General features: G+C 40.1%; 1 protein-coding gene across 7 annotated transcripts in view; it reads left to right on the forward strand.

Moving 5' to 3' along the window:
• Window positions 1-20,024, forward strand: part of AOPEP (aminopeptidase O (putative)) — a 337,581-nt gene that overhangs the window by 156,897 nt on the left and 160,660 nt on the right. The gene's annotated exons all lie outside the window — the stretch shown is intronic.

Below are 20,024 nucleotides of genomic sequence, written 5' to 3' on the forward strand. Positions count from 1 at the left end.
AACTTTTCAGCAAATAATTTTGACAATCTAAGAACAAATGAATCAATAAAAATTGATACCAGAAGAATTATTACTAGACAACTGAAATAAAAAATACCCACAGAAGAAAAGTTACTTGAGATTCCCCTGGGAAAAACACCAGATCCTCGTGGGTTTTATAGATGAATTTGCTCAGATTTTCAATAAACAGGTAAGTCCTAGCCATAAAAATATTCCCATAGAAAGGAAGTCTTTCAAATTATATATATGAAGCCAACAAAATACTAATTCCATAATCTGACAATTTAAAATAATAACATAGGGGCGCCTGGGTGGCTCAGTTGGTTAAGCGACTGCCTTCGGCTCAGGTCATGATCCTGGAGTCCCGGGATCGAGTCCCGCATCGGGCTCCCTGCTCAGCAAGGAGCCTGCTTCTCCCTCTGACCCTCCCCCCTCTCATGTGCTCTCTCTCTCTCATTCTCTCTCTCAAATAAATAAATAAAATCTTTAAAAAAAAAAAATAAATAAATAAAATAATAACATATAAACTATTATTTGTGAATATCAATATAAAAATCATACACAGACTATTAACAAAAATAAGGAAATACTTAACATATCACAAGCATGATAAACTAAAACTAGGTGAGTTTTATACCAAAAGAATGGTTACATCTTAAAAAATGTATTAACATAACTTACTATATTTATAGGTCAAAGACATCAAAGCTCAGTAGTTGCAAAAAAAGGCAGTTAACAAAATTCAACAATATTCCTAATAAATACTCTTAGAGAAAATAGGGCAAGGTGGATTTTTTAAACATTATTTAAACTGTGTGTGTGTGTGTGTGTGTGTGTGTGTGTGAGAGAGAGAGAGAGAGAGAGAGAGAGAGAGATCAAACGCTGGCATTCTGCTTAATAGTGAAACAGAAGAACATTCTGTTTAAAATGAAGATTAAAACAAGGCAAGGTACCCACCATCACCATCATTATGTAACATAATTTCAATTCCAAAACAGTGGTCAATAAACTATACTGCCTGTGGGCCAACTGCCTGTTTTTGTAAATAAAGTTTTATTGGTAAACAGTATCTCCCATTCATTATCATTTTGTCTCTGGCTGCCTTCCCACTATAATTGTAGAATTGAGTAGTTGTGACAGAGGCTGTATGTGATAAAGCCCATAATATTTACTATATTCGGCTCTTTATAGAAAAAATTTGTTCATCTCTGTTCTAAATAATACAAATAGACAAGACAAAGAAATAAGATCTATACTTATTGAAAGGAGGGAGCAAAATTATCATTATTTGCAAAATATACATAGGAAACCCAAGACAATGAACTGAACAGAAAATAAAAATAATAGGAAAATTGAACAGGATGGATGGTTACAAAATAAATTTCTTAAAAATCATTAATTTTCTACTTTAGAAACCATAAAAAGTTATAGTGGAAGAAGAGCTTTAGAAAATCACAGAAAAAGGGGCACCTGGGTGGCTCAGTTGGTTGTGTCTGCCTTCAGCTCAGGTCATGATCCCAGGGTCCTGGGATCGAGTCCCTCATTGAGCTACCTGCTCAGCAGGGAGTCTGCTTCTCCCTCTATCCTTCCCTCCTGCTCGTGCTTTCTCTCTCTCTCTCAGGTAAATAAATAAAATCTTTATTTAAAAAAAAGAAGAAGAAGAGGGACACCTGGGTGGCTCAGTCAGTTAAGTGGCTGCCTTCAGCTCGGGTCGTGATCCCAGAGTCCTGGGATCGAGTCCCACGTCAGGCCCCCTGCTCAGCGGGGAGCCTGCTTCTCCGTCTCCCTCTGTCTGCCGCTGCCCCTGCTTGTGCGCGCTCTCTCTCTGACAAGTAAATAAATAAAATGTTTAAAAAAAAAAAAAAGAAAATCACAGAAAAAATTTTTTCTTGAAATTTGGAAACATCTGAAGGAAAACCTGAACTTTCTTGAGGATCATGACAGAAGAAAAATGATAGAAAGGCTTACAAAAATATTTCTCATTATCACTTATTTTACATTAAGCTTTTGCAGAAAAACTAACCAGCCCCAAGTAATCTGTAAATTCAGTTTGATACCAGTTAAAGTATCAGTAGGATATGGGTTGAACTGGTGCGGGAAGAGAGACTTAAAAATGGTATTAAGTAATATAAATACAGATGGATGCATATAACAATATGTATAAATATGTGTATATACATGGGTTAGTATACACACTTCTATTTCATTGTTCTGTCAGCTCACAGGAGCTAGAAGCCAAGAAACCCCAGCTGCAAAGATCATACCCAGCACCCAGAGTTTGGTATTAGTAATATTTTCCAGTAAAAGGAACCAGATTCTTGGAGGAAATGGCTGATTCTAGGACTGGGGCAGGGAATATACAAGATAAATCTATAGAATCCTCTAATGCCAGAAAGTAAGGAAGTACTGAAAACAACAAAACCCTCGACAATGATATGGTTATGTCAGTGGGATACAGGAGCCAATTAAAAGAATTCTCACTGGCCAAACCTGGAACAATTTGAGCAATAAACAAATAATGCAGTATTAGATTGTAACCCAAAGTACAAAATAAATGTCTATATGAGTCTGCATTAAATAAGTGATTGAATAAAGAAATAAATGAGGGAGAAGTTACAAATCTCCTGTGCAGAATTCCAAAAACTGTATGTAGAAACTCCCTGCTTAAGTAGCTGGATCATAACGCCCCACCTTTTAAGTTTGGGTTGTGCATAGTGATTTCCTTCCAAAGGATACGGTATGGAAAGGGGCAGAAGTAACTTTACAGTTGAGAAACCTGACACATACTCCTACCACTTTAACCCCATGATCAAGGTCAATGTCAACAGTGTAAGTCATGTTGATAGCATTTCCTTCGATGTGATGAGCATAGCACTTTACAGCTGTGGTCTTCCTCCCCAAAACCTGTAACACCTTTCTAACTATGAGAAAAATATTACACAAACCCAAATTGAAGGACATTCTGTAACATAACCTGACCAGTACTCCTCAAAATTGTCAAGTTCATCAAAACCAAGGAAAGTCTGAAAAACTGTCACAGCAAAGGAGGACTAGGAGACATGACATCTTAATGTAATATGGTCTTGAATAGGATCCTGGGACAAAAAAGGGACATTTGGTCAGACTGAATAAACTGTGGACTTTACTAATGATGTGTCAAGGTTGGTTCATCATACTAGTGTACATTTGGACAAATACATTTACCTCTACATAGACATTTTGACAGATGTATCATACTGATGTAAGATGTTAACAATAGGGGAACCTGGATGTGGGTTATACTGTCTTCACAATTTTTCCATAAATTAAACAATTCTAAAGTAAAAAGCATAAGAAAGAATACAAATTGAATGTAAACTATGTAAGGTATAGAATTCAGCCTCCATAAATTTCCCATATAAATACGTATTTTTAAAAAGTAAAAGAAAAAAGACTAAAAATCATCTGAAAAAATATAGACATGTGAGAATGAATGGAAAAATATTTTTTAGAGATTAATAACGGGTAATGGGTTCTAGTTCTATCACACATGAAAACATGTTACAAAGATACATTAATCAGAGCAGTCTGTTACTGGGAAGGAATGAAGCCCTTGAAATGGGATAGAATAGCACTAGGAACTAGATTCAAATACATTGAGAAATTTTTTATATGAGAAAGGTAGTGCATCAAATCAGCGAGGAAAAGATGGATTGATAAGTAAATGTTATCGAAATAACTTACAAGCAATTTGGGGGGCTCCCGATGGCTCAGTCGGTTAAGTGTCTGACTCTGGTTTCAGCTTGGGTCATGATCTCAGGGTCGCGGGATCGAGCCCCGTGTCAGGCTCTACACTCAGTGGGGAGTCTGCTTGAGATTCTCTCTCCTTCTCCCTTTGTCCCTCCCCGGTTCACTCTCTGTCTCTCTAAAATAAATAAATAACTTTATTTATTTATTTTAGAGAGACAGCACTAGAGAGCGAGAGCAAGCAGGAGTCGGGGGCAGAGGGAGAGGGAGAAGCAGGCTTCCCGCTCAGCAGGGAGCCCGATGCGGGACTCCATCCCAGGACCCTGGGATCATGACCTGAGCCAAAGGCAGATGCTTAACTGACTGAGCCACCCAGGCGCCCCTAAATAAAATCTTAAAAAAACACACACACACACACAACTTACAAGCAATTTGAAAATTTAGCTGCATACCATATTTCTTTCACAAAAGTCCAGACCAAACATTAAATGTAAACAAACAAACCACAGCAGTAAACAAATATCAATATTTATACTCTTAAGATGTGGGGATTCTTTCATAGACAATAAAACCCAGAAACCATAAAGAGAAATGGTGATAAATACGTTTACATTAAAATTTTAAACTTCTTTATTGAACGAAATGCCATAAACAAGACCAGAAGCAATAAAACAAATGGGGGAGGGGAATATTCGTAACACATGACAAATAAGGGGCTTGATTCCTTATTTTATAAAGTGTTCTAACAAGTATTTTTTAAAAAGTCTCTCTCCTCAAAATAAAAATGTAATGTAACCCAAAAGAAAACTGGGCAAATGAACCTGGCATTCTCACTTTTTCTTTCTTTCTTTCTTTTTTTTTTTTTGTGGGAGGAGAAATTGTTGTTAATTGCTTTTAAGGCAATTTGGCAATATTTACCAAACTTTCAAAGCATATTCTCTTTGACTCAGCCCTTCCACTGCTAGGAATGTCACCAAAGTATGGGTGGATAAATGGGCAAGAATGTTCAGTTTAGTATTGCCGGTGAAAACAAAACTCTAGAAACCATCTAGGGCCAGGTGGGTGCAGTCTGCTGCACCAGTCAATGGATTTCTCTGTGGCCTTCAAAAGAAATAAGGTAGAAGAACTACATGTGGAAGAAGTTCTGAGATACAGTATCATCTTAAGAAACAAGATGCAGTGGACATCATGCCTTTATACTCTATACTTGAAAATATTTTCAGGAAAGATTTGTAACACTTCATCTTGGAGAAGAAAGACTCAAATTGGAGGACTGATGAGAAGAGCATTTTCCTCATCATTTGCTAGTTTTTACATTGAGATCTTTTTACTGTGCACATGTTTTTAATTATTAAAGTTACAAAAACAAAAAACAGGAACAAAGTACAGACAACCTTTTTCGATAAGCATCACAAGATTTTAATTAATTTTTTTTTTAAGATTTTATTTATTTATTTGACAGAGAGAGACACAGCAAGAGAGGGAACACAAGCAGGGTCAGTGGGAGAGGGAGAAGCAGGCTTCCCATGGAGCAGGGAGCCCGATGCGGGACTTGATCCCAGGACCCTGGGATCATGACCCGAGCCGAAGGCAGACGCTCAACGACTGAGCCACCCAGGCGCCCTGCATCACAAGATTTTAGAACTTACATTGCTTGAGTCCCAAATTACTATCCAACTAGAATTAACACAGAGTTACAATAAATTTAACCAAAAGCAGAGACTTGGTGCTTGAATCTGTGTTGCCTTTTTCCCCCAGCAAATATGTAGATTCATTTGAACTTTCTGAAATACTGAATGTAGGAGGTGCCTGGGTGGCTCAGTCGGTTAAGCAGCTGCCTTGAGCTCAGGTCATGATCCCAGGGTCCTGGGATCAAGCCCCGCATAGGGCTCCCTGCTTCTGCCCCTTCCCCCGTTCATGCACGTGCGCTCTCTCTCTCTCTCTCTCTCTCTCTGTTTCTCTGTCTTAATAAACAAATAAAATCTTCAAAAAAAAAAAAAAAAAGCAAATACTGAACATAGTTCATTCCCGTGGACTTACAGGACTCAGAGGGGTTCAGGGTACCCAGGATTGCTATTATAATATGAAGAGCACTGGACAGGGAGTCAGGACATGAATGCCACCACTAAGTTGTTCACTTTGGGACTTTCCTTCAGACCCTCTCTGAGCCTCTTTTCTCTTTTGTAAAATGAAACTACTGGGTAAAAGGTGGTGGCAACAGTCCCTTCTTGTTATCAAATTATGTGATTTATGAACATTCTACTCTGTAAACTTCCAGTGTCACCAAAGCAATTGTGATGACCACAGTAGCTAGCTAATGTAAACATTATTCTTCAAAATGCACCATTAAGGACCAAAACCATATTATCTCTAGGTCCTGCTGATATCTTATTGCAGGCTGGTGGTTCTTCACCCCTTATGGAGGTGAGTGCAGAGCTGCTTTTTCTCACCATTTCTGAGCCTTTCAGATCTTCCCTGTGTTTCCCTCTCTGTCTAGAGAATCTCTTGCATTATCATCATCATCTTCCCCATTTCTCACTGCTCCTGCCCCAGACTGCACTAGGAAAATGTTTTATGGTACTTGGATAGAAGATATCATGGGACACAAGCTATCCCTTCTGGAATAGTATTCAGTATAATAATTCTCTTTGAAACATTTTTCTCTGCATATCTGTATCTTCATCAACTTTCAGGTTTCTCCCTGAGAGAGGAGAATGGGGAGTGTTGATAATCCAAATGTCATCTATATTTGGCTTCAGCGTGTTTTCTACTTAGCTTTCAGTTCTGGATATATCTGAGATTCTGGGAACTGACTTTAAACAAAATCACGAAGCTTTGCAGTGAGGATACAGCTGACTCACAAGTTAAGTGGGATGCTTCCCAGGTGCCCCATTTCTTAGACCTTGTTCAAGTCTTTCCTACAATAACTCCATGCTTGGATTAGCTCACTTTCTCTCAGATCTTGGCAAAACTGACCTTTCCATATTCCCTAATGTCAAGCGGTGGTTACCATTTGGGTTCCTATTTTTAATCCATGCAAAGTTGAGTAAATAGTATGAAACCTCACTGCAGGAAGTGGTTAGATGGGAGATTTACCAAAACAATTAAGTAGAATGTGGTACCCACTGTCAATAACCAGGAAATCAAATGTTCATAATCTTCCCTGACTCGTGTGGAGTTGACTTATATTTATGGCAACTTCCACCTTTTAATGGGGAATGACAAAGAATAGAGTATTTGGATTTACTCAAAAAATAATTGATTGCTTCCTTCTCTGTGCCCCCATACCTCCCAATACATTCTTTCATTGTAGCAATTTTAATAAACTAACCTAGTATAGTAAAGTGTAATGTTTATTTTTATTTTTATATTAAATTTTTAACTGAGATATAATTGACATACAACATTTTATTAGTTTTAAGTGTGCAATCTAATGATTCCATATTTGTATATATTGTGAAATGATCACCCCAGTAAGTCTAGTTAATGACCATCACCATACATAGTTTAGAATTTTTTTTCTTGTGATAAGAACTTTTAAGATCTACTCTTACAGCAGCTTTCAAATATATAATATAGTATTATTAACTATAGTCTCATGCTGTACATTACATCCCCAGAACTTTTCTTTTGACCACCTTCACCCATTTCATCCACCCCCCAGGCCCTGCTTCTGGCAACCGCCAATCTGTTCTCTGTATCTGTGAGTTCAGTTTTTTCTTTTAGATTCCACATATAAGTGAGATCATAAAGAATTTGTCTTTCTCTGTCTGATTTATTTCACTTAGCATAATGCTGTCAAGGTCCATCCACGTTGTCACTAATGGCAGGATTAACTTTTTTAATGGCTGAATAATATTCCATTGTGTATATATGCCACATTTTCTTTATCCATTCATCTTTCAATGAATGTTAGGTTATCTTAGGTTATTTCCATGTCTTGACTATCGTAAATAATGCTGCAGTGAATGTGGAGGTGCATATATCATTTCAAGTCAGTGTTTTCATTTCCTTTGGATAAATACCCAGAAGTGGTATTACTGGATCATATGATATCTCTTTCTTTTTTTAATCATTTTTAATATGGTATCTATTTTTAATTTTTTAAAGAACTTCCATAGTAGCCAAACCAATTAACATTTCTTTCAGCAGTGCACAAGGGTTCTCTTTTCTCTACATTCTTGCCAATACTTGTTATTTCTTGTATTTTTTTATATTAGCCATTCTAAACAGGTGTGGTGTGATATCTTATTGTAATTTTTGACTTGCACTTTCCTGATGATTAATGATGTTTAAGCACATTTTCATATACCTGTTGGCCATCCGTATGTCTTCTTTGGAAAAATGTCTATTCAAATCCTCTGCCCATTGTTTGTTTTGGTTTGGCTTGGGTTTTTTTTTGCTCTTGAGTTGGAAGCGTTCTTTATATATTTTGGATATTAACCACTTATCAGATATATAATATGCAAATATTTTCTCTCCTTCATTAGGTTGCCTTTTCATTTTTTGATCATGCCTTTTCTGTGCAGTAGCTTTTTAGTTTGATGTATTCCTACTTGTTTATTTTTGCTTTTATGTCCTTTGCTTTTGGTGTCAAATTCAAAAAGTAATTGCCAAGACCAATGTTGAGGAGCTTACCACCTATGTTTTATTCTAGGAGCTTTATGGTTTCAGGTCTTAGATTCAAGTCTTTAACCCATTTTGAGATAATTATTGTGTATGGTATAAGATAATGGTCCACTTTCATTCTTTTGCATGTGGCTGTCCAGTTTCCTCAGCACCATTTATAGAAGAAACTATCCTTTCCCCATTCTATATTCTTGCCTCCTTCATCATAAATTAAGTGACCATATATGCATGTGTTTATTTCTGGGCTGTCTGTTCTGTTCCATTGGTCTAAATGTCTGAAATTGATACCATATTGTTTTGATTACTAGAGCTTTGTGATTCCTCCAGCCTTAAAAGAAGAAAGAAGAAAGCTCTACTTTCTCAAGATTGGCTATTTGGGGTGTTTTATGGTTTCATTCAAATTTTAGGATTATTTGTTCTATTTCTGTGAAAAATGCCATTAGAATTTTAAGTAGGGATTGCATTGTATCTGTAGATCACTTTGGTACTTCAGACATTTTAACAATATTAGGTCTTACAATCCATGATCATGGAATATCTTTCCATTTGTGTCTTCAGTTTCTTTCATCAATGTCTTATAGTTTTCAGTATATAGATATTTCACCTCTATGATTAAATTTATTCATAGGCCCAAAGCCTGTCTTGAAAAAGAAAAACAAAACTGGAGGTATAACAATTCCAGACTTCAAGTTATATTACAAAGAAGTAGTAATTAAAAAGTATGATACTGGCATAAAATAGACACATAGATCAGTGGAATAGAACAGAAAACCCTGAAATATACCCATGATTATATGGCCAATTAATCTTCAAAGGAAGAACAAATATACAATGGGAAAAGACAGTCTCTTCAACAAATGGTGTTATGAAACCTGGACAACTGCATGCAAAAGAATGAAACTGTACCACTTTCTTTCACCATACACAAAAATAAACTCAAAATGGCTTAAGGACCTAAATGTGAGACCTGAAATAATAAAAATCCTTGAACAGAGCACAAGGAGTAATTTCTTGATGTTGGCCATAGCAACATTTTTCTAGACATTTCTCCTGAGGCAAGGGAAATAAAAACAAAAATAAACTATTGGGACTACATCAAAATAAAACATTTCTGCACAGCAAAGAAAATAATCAATAAAACTAAAGGCAGCCAATGGAATGGGAGAAGATATTTGTGAATGACATACCCAGGAAAGGGTTAGTATCCAAAATATATAAAGAACTTCTACAACTCAACACCCAAAAACCAAATAATCCAATTTAAAAATGGGCAGAAGACATGAACAGACATTTCTCCAAAGAAGACATCCAGATAGGCAACAGATGCATGAAAAGATGCTCATCATCAAGGAAGTGCAAATCAAAACTACAGTGAGATACCACCTGTCAGAATAGCTAAAATAAAAAACACAAGAAACAACAAGTGTTGACGAGGATGTGGAGAAAAAGGAACCATCATGCACTGTTGATGGGACTGCAAATTGGTACAGCTATTGTGGAAAACAGTATGGAGGTTCCTCAAAAAATTAAAAATAGAACCGCACTATGATCCAGTAATCACATTACTGGGTATTTACCCCAAAAATACAAATACACTAATTCAAAAGGATCCATGCACCCTATGTTTATTGCAGCATTATTTACAATAGTTAAACTGTGAAAGCAGCCCAAGTGTGCATTAGTAAATGAATGGATAATTGCCATTTTCAACAACATGGATAGAACTAGAGAGTATAATGCTAAGCTAAATAAGTCAGGCAGAGAAAGAGAAATACCATATGATCTCACTCATACATGAAATTTAAGAACCAAAACAAACGAGCAAAGGAAAAAAAGAGAGAGAGAGAATAAACCAAGAAACAGACTCTTAACTATAGAGAATAAACTGATGGTTACCAAGGGGAAGTGTATGTGTGTGGGGGTGGGGAGGGGGATGAGGATTAAAGAGTACACTTTTCATGATGAAAATAAAATAAAATGAAATGATTTAAAAACATTTATTCCTAGGTGTTTTATTCTTTTTGATATAGTTGTAAATGGGATTGTTTTCTTAATTTCTCTTTCTGATAGTTTGTTATTAGCATATAGAAATACAACTGATTTTTGTATATTGATTTTGTATCCTGCAACTGTACTGAGTTTATTTATTAGCTCTACTAGTTTTTTGGTGGAATCTTTTGGATTTTCTTCATGCCATCTGCAAATAGTGACTATTTTACTTCTTCCTGTCCAATGTGGATGCTTTTTATTTCTTTTTCTTACCTGATTGCTTTGGCTAGGACTTCTAATATTATGTTGACTAAAAGTTGTGAGAGTGGGCATCTTTGTCTTTTTCTTGATCTCAGAGGTAAAGCCTTCAACTTTTCACTGTAGAGTATGATTTAGCTATGGGCTTGTCATATATGTCCTTTATTATGTTGAGGGAATAGTGAGTGTTTTAAATGGAAGAACGGCTCTGTGCTTATCATCCTTGAACCCCCTCCACTTGGCCCAATATTCCACATATGGCCAGTGTTCATCTGATAGTTGTTAACTGTGGGTTTTATCTTTTGAATGTGGGATGAACCCTGAGTCCTTAGGACTACCCCCTGCTTTTCAGTGTCCCACACACATTTTGCTGTCCACAATAGGATAAAAAAAAAAAAAAAATTCTGACTTCTTCAGTCACTTTCACTTAAAACACACATACTTTTTTCACTTAAGAAAGTGCTTCTGAAATTTTAACGTGCATATCAATCAACTGGGGATCTTGTTTCAAATTCAGATTCTGATTTGGCAGTGCTAGATGAGTCCAAGATTCTTCATTTCTAGTAAGCTCCCAGGAGATGTCGATGGTCCTGGTCCCAGACCACATTTTGAGTATCAAGAACTTACAGTTGACTTATGTGTGCTGTTAATTGACTGTTTAAGTAGGGAAGAAAGTCATGTTTCCAGTGAATATGTCATTTAGTGTTTCTTACACACATATATATGGGAAAGGGTGAATAGGGTTTATTGTGAATGATGTTCAGAAGTGAGAAGGGAAAATAATGAAGCTGGCTGGATCTTACTTGGTGTGCTGTTCTTCAGCTCAGCAAATGAATCCAGAGTAGGGTGAGCAGGTCACGTGCTAAAACACAGGTTACTGTGTGGGTGAAACGCAGCAGCTGCTCAATGTTTTACCTACCTGCATGCCCCCTTTTAGGACTGGAAGCATAGGCAGGTATTGTATCCAAAAGAAATGACAAGGAATGGCATTTTAGACAATAGGTGGCAATTGTCCGATTGGGAATTTACCCAAGATATCAGTGGTGTGATTTGTGTGACTTATCTTCTACAAAGATGTGTTTATCTACCTCTTTCATCACAATATAGGTGCATTTTCTGGCCCTCAGTCTCCTACTATTTTCTTAATGTGTGTGTGTGCACGAATACACCATTTAAAGAAGAAAATTGGAAGCTCATGTTTATCTTTCTGTGATAACTTTTTGCATTTCCGTTCCTTGAAGTAGTTCTGCTTGTTTGCTTCTGTTGTAAAGATTGTAACAGGGCAGCAGGCCCCCGGGCTGGGGGAAAATGGTAGCAAATGGATCTGTGGTCAGACACAGCAGGTGTCATCCTCACCCTCTCTTTATGGTAACTGAACTGATTGAAGATACATGGAAATCCAAACTAGATACACTTTAAAAAGTATCACTAAAACACTTGCGATTACCATTTGATTGCCATTTGATGCTATTTGTGCACCCCAACTACACAACTTGGCCTTCTTGTCTGAAATGGTGCTCTTTGCTACATCTTCAGTTGAGTGCCCACAAGCCTGACTAAATTAATCTCTCTGAAAGTAAAAAGGGTGAAATCGAATGATTTGAGGGAAGTCTGGCCAAGACATTCATGTATCAAAATTGTACATGACATTGGAAATCCTTACAGCTTCCCTGACAGAGTGGGTGTCATGTCCATTTTAGAGATAAGAAACTGCAGCCCAGAGAGGTAAAGAACTTGGCCTGAAGTCACACAGTTTTCGTGCACTTGAGCCAGGGTTTGTACTCAAGTTAGGTCTGGCCTTGAAGCGTACCAGACCTGTTAGCTCTCTGACTTGTACTGCGAGTCCTCTAGGGCCACTGGGCGTCATCAGAAGCTGTGTTTAAGAAAATCACAGGAGGGACACCTGGGTGGCTCAGTCGGTTAGGTGTCTGCCTTCAGCTCAGGTCATGATCCCAGGGTCCTGGGGTCGAGCCCCGCATTGGGCTCCCTGCTCAGCTGGAAGCCTCCTTCTCCCTCTGCTGCTCCCCCTGCTTGTGCCCTCTCTTTCTCTCTCTACCTCTCTGTTTCTCTGTTAAATAAATAAATAAAATCTTTTTTTAAAAAATCACGGGAAATGTCGATGGCTCTCCCTCTCACACTGCAGATAGAGCCCTGCCCCTCAGCATCACCCATCCTCCTGTTTCCTTCAGGCTTTTCTTTTTAAAGTCTGCCATAATGTGGAATATGACAGCCTCAGTTAAAATATCCTTTTTATCATGATCAACAATGAAAATCAGGAAGATCCTTTCATTATGCATTTCATACCTTGAAGAGTTTCATTTCATTCTAAGTGGTCTTTTTAAACAGAGTTCTCAGTCTTCCCAAGGACTTCAATTTTATTTTCCAATTTTCTTTTTTTATCTACCTGAAATCCATGTATTTGGGTCATTTAAGCCGCCACTCTTTATTAGAAATAGGTGTCTTCGCAGAAATTCTGGTAGTTTGGAAAGATTTGAATGTACTAGAATCATAGCACGTATTTCAGCTGCACTGTTAGCATCCTCGCTAAGGAGAGTTTATTGTTCCAGTTTTAGTCATTATAATACAGTCCTGTTTAATATTGCATGATCCGTGGGTTGCCATAAACTTGGTACAAATTGGAGTGCTGATATAACATGAAATGAAGCGCCTTGTCTGAATGTTGCTTTTGTTTTGCATTTAACAAATTAGTATGTTGACATTTGTCACTGATGGATTTCATTATTTGCTGAAAGGGTTTTAGGGGTTTGACAGCATGAATGGTTTGTCCTACAGACTTTTGAGAATTGATAAAAGCATCTTTGTTCTTTGTACAAAAGCACAACAGATATCTTATTGATGGATACACAAAAAGGGATGGCTTGTGTAGCTGCAACATAAAATAAACCAAGAAAATAATTTTTGAGTTGCTACTTATGCTTTTATGTGATTTTTTTCCCCCTTTCGTCCTTTTTTTCCTGATTAAAGAATGCATTTCATTCATCTCAGTAACAAGCTCAAGAGCGGTCAGTGATCTTTTGGTAAATTTAAAATATTGGTTTCTTTATGCTCCACTTGCATTTTGTTTAGGAAAAGTGGTTGTAAAATGTTATAAAAGCAATTATTGTGTAAGGATTGCATTAAATAATGGTTCCAGGCCCTCAGATAGCAGAGAGGTAAGATGAAGGAGGCAGCCTGTGTGGGTCAAGAAACTAAGAGTTACATATAGAAAAGAAAAAGGATAAAAATTTAATTTAAAAGTCTAGTTTAATCAAAACAGTAAAAATATATGCTCTTCTGTCATTTCTTTCCTATCATTATATTTACGGGGATAGCCTTGTCATTCAAATGTACCTTCTCTCTACATGTCATTGAGCACTTATTGGAAAGTTGCTCACCTCACACTTTTGCCCCAACCATCTTAAAACCTATCATAAAATATATTCTGGGACACACACACACACACACTCTTCCAGTAAACGCCATGATAGAAAGCTACACATAATGAAATCTATCAATGATCAGATAATAACGCCCATCACTAACAACTGCCAACACTCAGACTAAAGCAGTCAGACACTGTGCAGAACCATCCATCACCCCTGTCATTTCAGCAGGGAGTGGAGATCAGGGCCTGGGAGGGGAGGGCTGCAGAGGCTCTTGAGTGAGCCGAACATAAAGCAGGTGGGGGTGGGGGTGCAGATCTGAATTCGTACCACAAAAACACAGGAACCAAGAGAGGGAAAGAAGTGAATGACTCAGTTCATAAGTAGAGTTGCACTTCCTGCATGTTGCCCCCTGCTAGACTGTGATCTCTCTGATCACCCCAGTCGCTGCCCCTTTTGTTCATGAATGTATCCTAAGCACCAAGCACAGAAGCCTGGCACTTAGCAGGCTCTCAGTAAACGTCTGCTGAATGAATGGATGGTTCAGCACCGGTATTCACCCTCTGTGTCCTATTTGTCCAACCCAGTCTTGGACCAAGAATTTATGTTCCCTGAATGAATTCACTTTGTGAACCATGGAACCGAAGCTGGCCCTGCTGTGCACGTGTCCAGAGTCCAGTTTGAAGAGGAGCTGGAACGCAAGCTTGCTACACACGAGCTTGCTGTTCCAGGTCGGTCTTTTCCTCTTTCTGGCCTTCATTTTCTCACCCGAACGGGAAAAAATCCACAACCCTCACAAAGCTGTTGAGGTTCAATTAAAAAGAGAAAGAACAGATGAATGTGAAGGGCCTTTTAAAATTATAAGGGTATTACTATTCATTAATTGAAGAATTTCTCTTTTGGGAGGTCACCAATGGGAGAGTTAATTTACTGAAGAAGATACAAACACATTTGTGAGTGACATAATGGTATTTTCAAATCAGGCTTATTGGTTTCCCAAAGACATGGGGAAGAGCTGAACCTGCAGCCACGTGTGGACCTGCTTGGTGACTTCTGCATGCTGCTTCTCAGTTGTCTCTTAGCTGTCACCTCAGGGTCCTCTCTGTAAAAGAGAAAGCTGACGATCTGAGAGATCTAGTGGTTGGCCCCAGTCCCCGTGCAGTGTGGTTTCCCAGAGTCCCAGGGTGCAGGGTCTGCTGCAAAGTGCTCTTGACCTCACACATCAAGTTGTTATGGGCAAAGGTGTATGGAGGAAGGGTCTGTTGTGTGCCCCTTACACACACACACACACACACACACACACCACATGCACACACATACATACACACATATCCCAGCTTCTCTAGAGCTTCTTCCCAAGCAAGATCTTGGGCCTCAGAGTATTAGTGGACAGGACATTTCTCCTTTCGGCCAACCACAAACCTCCATTGAAACAACCCCTCTGCAAACTGGAATGCAAGGTATTTTCTCCTTTGAGAAAGGAGACAGGACAAAGGTGCAGGATCTGTAAAGGTCTAGAGAGTGAGCTACTCTGGACAGCCAGGGGCCAAGATGCAGTCCGCAGCCTGCTCTGAGCCTCAGTTTCCTTCCTTGCTGTTTGGAAGTGGTGGTTACACCAAATGACCATTAAGTGCCTTTCCAGCTCTGAAACTCTTTGAACTCCAGGTCTCTTCCTTTCCAACTTATGGAAATTATTTTCCCCACTTTTCCTGAGAGGGGAAGTATAAGACCCCAGGCTGTCTCTGACGACTGCCAAAGCGGCTGGTTTTTAATGGAAAGTCAGCTTCCTTCTCAGGTTGCTTAACATAGCAGAAGCTTCTCGAGAACAGAGAAGCCCAATGTTTCCCCCTAGCTTTTTGACGTCATTTGCCTGTGGGTGGGTTCCCGTCCGCCGCCACCTCTCCAACCACACCAAATTTTATTGCACAGATTTAAAAAACACACCTCGGTGTGGCAGGCCACCTAAAGAAGCAGTTTAGCTTAGGAGCCCTGCCGCTAAGCTGTGGCCGAGAGTGCTAGTTTCGGTCCAGCCGCGGACTGTGCCAGCATCCCGTCTGGAGGAGTAAATTAGCCTCTCCCTCCGGGCCCCCCGCCAATAAAAGCGGACTGTTCACTTTACACTATCTCATGGGGGACTTGAAGAATCAATTCTAAACACGGACTTGAAAGCACTTAGCAGTGCTCCTTAGAAGGAGGGACTCGCATTTGTGGCGTTTTTACTGTGTGCCAGGTAGTAGGGTAGGCACTTGACTTGTATTCTTTATTTAACTCCGCTAGGTAATCATCATATGCAAAAATGTCAAATAGATGCTTTTTAGGCCACTAAGAACCTCAAGCTTATCAAGAAGACAGTGGACAGAGGGAGAAAAGGAGAAACCAGACTTACCATAAGCCCCCGAGAAACTAAAGGTCTTTGCCATACTTAAGCACCACACACGCAGAATTTAAAAATCTAATTATGTTCATTTGCAACTCGCAACTATGAGGCCTTGGAAGTACATCTGTTAACACAAATATTTTGCCCCTTTTGGTGCTTTCAAATGTCAGAGAGTTCAGCTGAGTGATTGCATCTCTAGCTGCTGATAAATAACCTAGAGATGTTAATCTTATTCCAGTATTTTCCTTTTTAAGTTAAAAATAATTTTGCCAACCCTCCTGGTATGTGTTTAGGTGATTAGTCTTAAATGACTAGGTGGTAAATTCAGGAGAGTTGAACTTAGTTGCCAAAATAAGCAACGTTGCCCATGACATTATGGAATAAAAACACATACCCGGCTTGGTCTTGCCTGCTTTGAGGCTTCTATCGCCTGGTAACGTGAGCCGTGTTCACGGTGAGGCGCATGTGTGGAGATCACGCCACACGAGAACTGTGAGTCAGGTCTGTTCTCAGAAGAACTGAGGTAATGGCTATTAATATTTTATTTCATACATTACAGGGTTTGCTTTTGCAAACACTGTAGTTAAGGTTACCTTCATTGACGCTCCAGCATAACCCAGTTTTTCTTTATGCCAGGCTTTCTTTCCAGAGATGTGTTCAACCCAAAGGTCAATTTGCAGAGCCTTAAAAAAAATGAATGAAAGAACAAGAGGGGAAAATTCGAAAACAATCAGGTACACCGTTAGAGTTACACAGTGAAGATATGACACTTTTTATACTTAGAAAATAGTATGGAGTGTTTTCTTTTTCTGCTTTTGTTGTTATTTTCCTCCCGTGTGAAACTGGTGAGCGACAAAACAAAAAACAGCAACAAAAAAAAAATAGGCGGTGTAGTTGAAGCTTTCCTTCAGGGTAGCCCTCTGTCAGCAGGAGAGAAGGCCAGATCTTACCGGAGGGAGCATCCTAGGAAGCAGCTGCTGTTACGCGGTATGATGTTCATCTCAGAAGCATTTTGTGGCTGTGGCTGCAGAGGATTTCTGCCCTCAGTCGCCACGAGCTCCTAGCTTTGAGGGAGCCAACAGTTTTAGGCAGGGGGCCTCTGCTGGTTCTGCTGTGACTGGGATTTTGTGAAACAGTTTTGAGTAAAATGTCTGTCAGACTTGGGTCTGACATGAATTAGCTGTGGCACAGAGGAAGCTCCCATCGTGTGGAATGAACAAGCTGGCTCTCTGGGTCTTTGTTTTCTCATATGTAGGCTGAGGAGGGGTGGGTCTGTAAGATCTCTCTTGGATGGACTGTCCAGGGATTCCAGAACCAGTCTCTTACCTTCCCCAGCTTCAGTGTTAGCTTATCTCCCTGGCCCAGCCCATCTCCCACCTGTGAGCCAGATTCTACACAGGCCTTTGAATCCCGTGTTCCTCCCTAAGATCTGCTCTTCTTACCCACCCACCCCCAACCCTCATGGGCTAAGTTCTTTTCCTGGACAGTGCTCCCCACGCTCATCTTTCCTCCTCATCTGTAGTCCTCCATCAGAATGAACCTGTTCTCTTTCCCAGAGCCCTTCCTGGCAGCTGGCTAAACGAATGTGGCATGCATGTTCATCTTGTGGGCAGTGGCTATGAAATAGTATGCTGTCTGTCTCCCTCTCGGCCCTGGGACCATATAATACCCGAATCTAATGGGGGTTGACTCCATTATGGAAGGGTCAGGCATCTGTGCGAGACTGGGTCACTGAAATCACACCACCCGGTTGGGATTCCAGCTTCTCTCCCGTCATGTCCAGGCTCATTCCCGCTGGCTTGCAGGTGCGGACATGGGTCTTAGGTGGTCACAAGCCATGCGGCACTTCAGCTGCAGATCCCCTCGGCCTCCCTCCGGTCTCCCTGCTCTGGCCCCTCCTGCTGCTGCTTTTGGCCTCAGGATCTGTTCCTGACCTGAGACACCTGCCTTCATACTGAGCTGGCCCAGGCCAGGGTGGGGCACTCATCTGGGGCACTGACCTAGGTAGGGTCCGCCGCTTTCTGAGGACAGCACAGTGTCATTTGCCCGGGACCTGTCTTCTGCACTCCCACCATGGAATGCAGTAGTGTTTCTAATTCTCTGCTGCTTGAGAAGTATGGGAATTTTCCCAGATCTTGTGGCAGCTCCTGACATCTCTGCAGAGAAGGATCTTGGGTCGGGGAGGGACAGTCTATAGGACGAGCCGTATGAGATTGCCCATTTTGGGGTGTTGAACATGCTCAAATATCAGCAATTTCATATGGTTCATCCCAAAAGTTGAAAAGATGGAGGAGAGTCGGCCTTGTCCTATTCTATTTGCCTAATCGGCATGCTGGGTTTTGCTTAGAGTGTGATGGCGTAGGACGTCAGTATTCTACATCAAAGAATATTATTGTAGGTGCTATTATTACTACTACTGCTTATGCTATGACTACTACTACTTGAGGCCACTTTAGAAACAACTGATAGCAGGAGAGGGACGGCCAGCCCACCCCCTGGGAGGCACCGCTGCCCTGGCCCCAGGCCCTGGTCTTCCGCCTTTAGAACTAGGTCTTTAAAAACGAGCTTTCTCCTCCTCCCGGTCTCATCTTGTTTGACCCGTGTGGCTAGTTTCAGCGATAAGGGACGTTAGGTGATCAATGGCCTCCGACAGTGTGGCTGCCACAGTTTCATTTTCGAAATGTCATGGCAATAAAAAAGCCATTTGCTAATAAAAGGTGGGATTCATGGCCGAGTGGCATTCGCATCCATGCTGTCACTGCCTCACCCGGATTTCTCAGAGCAGCCGCTCGCTTGGTGTCATAGCTGTATGATGTCATTTCAGTCATAACGTAATTTTCCAGCTGGCCGGGATGGAAAAGGGGTTTATTATAGTGGCATGTTTTCCACTGTGTCTGAAAGAAAATGAAGCAGGCGTGGATATATAGCAGTATCAGTTCTGTTTTTACAGGTGCGTCTGAAGGATACAAGGTACCTTTCACTTGCACTAGAAATGTGACTCTAAGGCAAAAGAAATTTAAAAAAAAAACCTTTTCCTCAAGAGATTTAAAATACACACATAATGAGTGTTGGGAACTGGCCTGGAGTACACTCAGCTTGAAGGACGAGAGGAAGGCTGCCCAATCTCTGGTCTCCTTCCTGTCCCTACCAACGGGACTCTGGCTTAATCTTTGCTTCATTTTTCCAAGAAGAAAATGGCCACCTCCCAACATACTTGTCTGTTTTTAACTTTTCACTGAAGTGTACAGTACATTGTAGAGTGTGTGCAACTTAAGTGTACAGCTTTGTTGAACGTTCACACACTGAATATACCTTTGTAACTAGCACCCTGATCAAGAAACAGAATGTGACCCATGCCCCAGAAGACCCCTCTCAGCCCCCTTCCAGTCACCTCCCACCCGACACACACGAGGCCCAGTGTCCTGACTTCTAGAAGCAGTGAGACCAGTGTCAAACTTCTGACCTGCAGAACTGTGAAATGATAGATTTGTATTGTTTTAAGGCACTGGATTTGTGGTCATTTGTTACAGTAGCACTAGGAAACTGATACAGTGATGAAGCTGGTAAATGGGAGAGCCACGAGTCAACCCCAGGGCTCTGGCCCCAAAGCCTGAGTTCTTAAAAACCACCATAATATATAGGATTGCCTTTAGCTTTAACGG

This window comes from Halichoerus grypus, chromosome 14, assembly GCF_964656455.1.
Source record: "Halichoerus grypus chromosome 14, mHalGry1.hap1.1, whole genome shotgun sequence".
Taxonomy (NCBI): Eukaryota; Metazoa; Chordata; class Mammalia; order Carnivora; family Phocidae; genus Halichoerus; species Halichoerus grypus.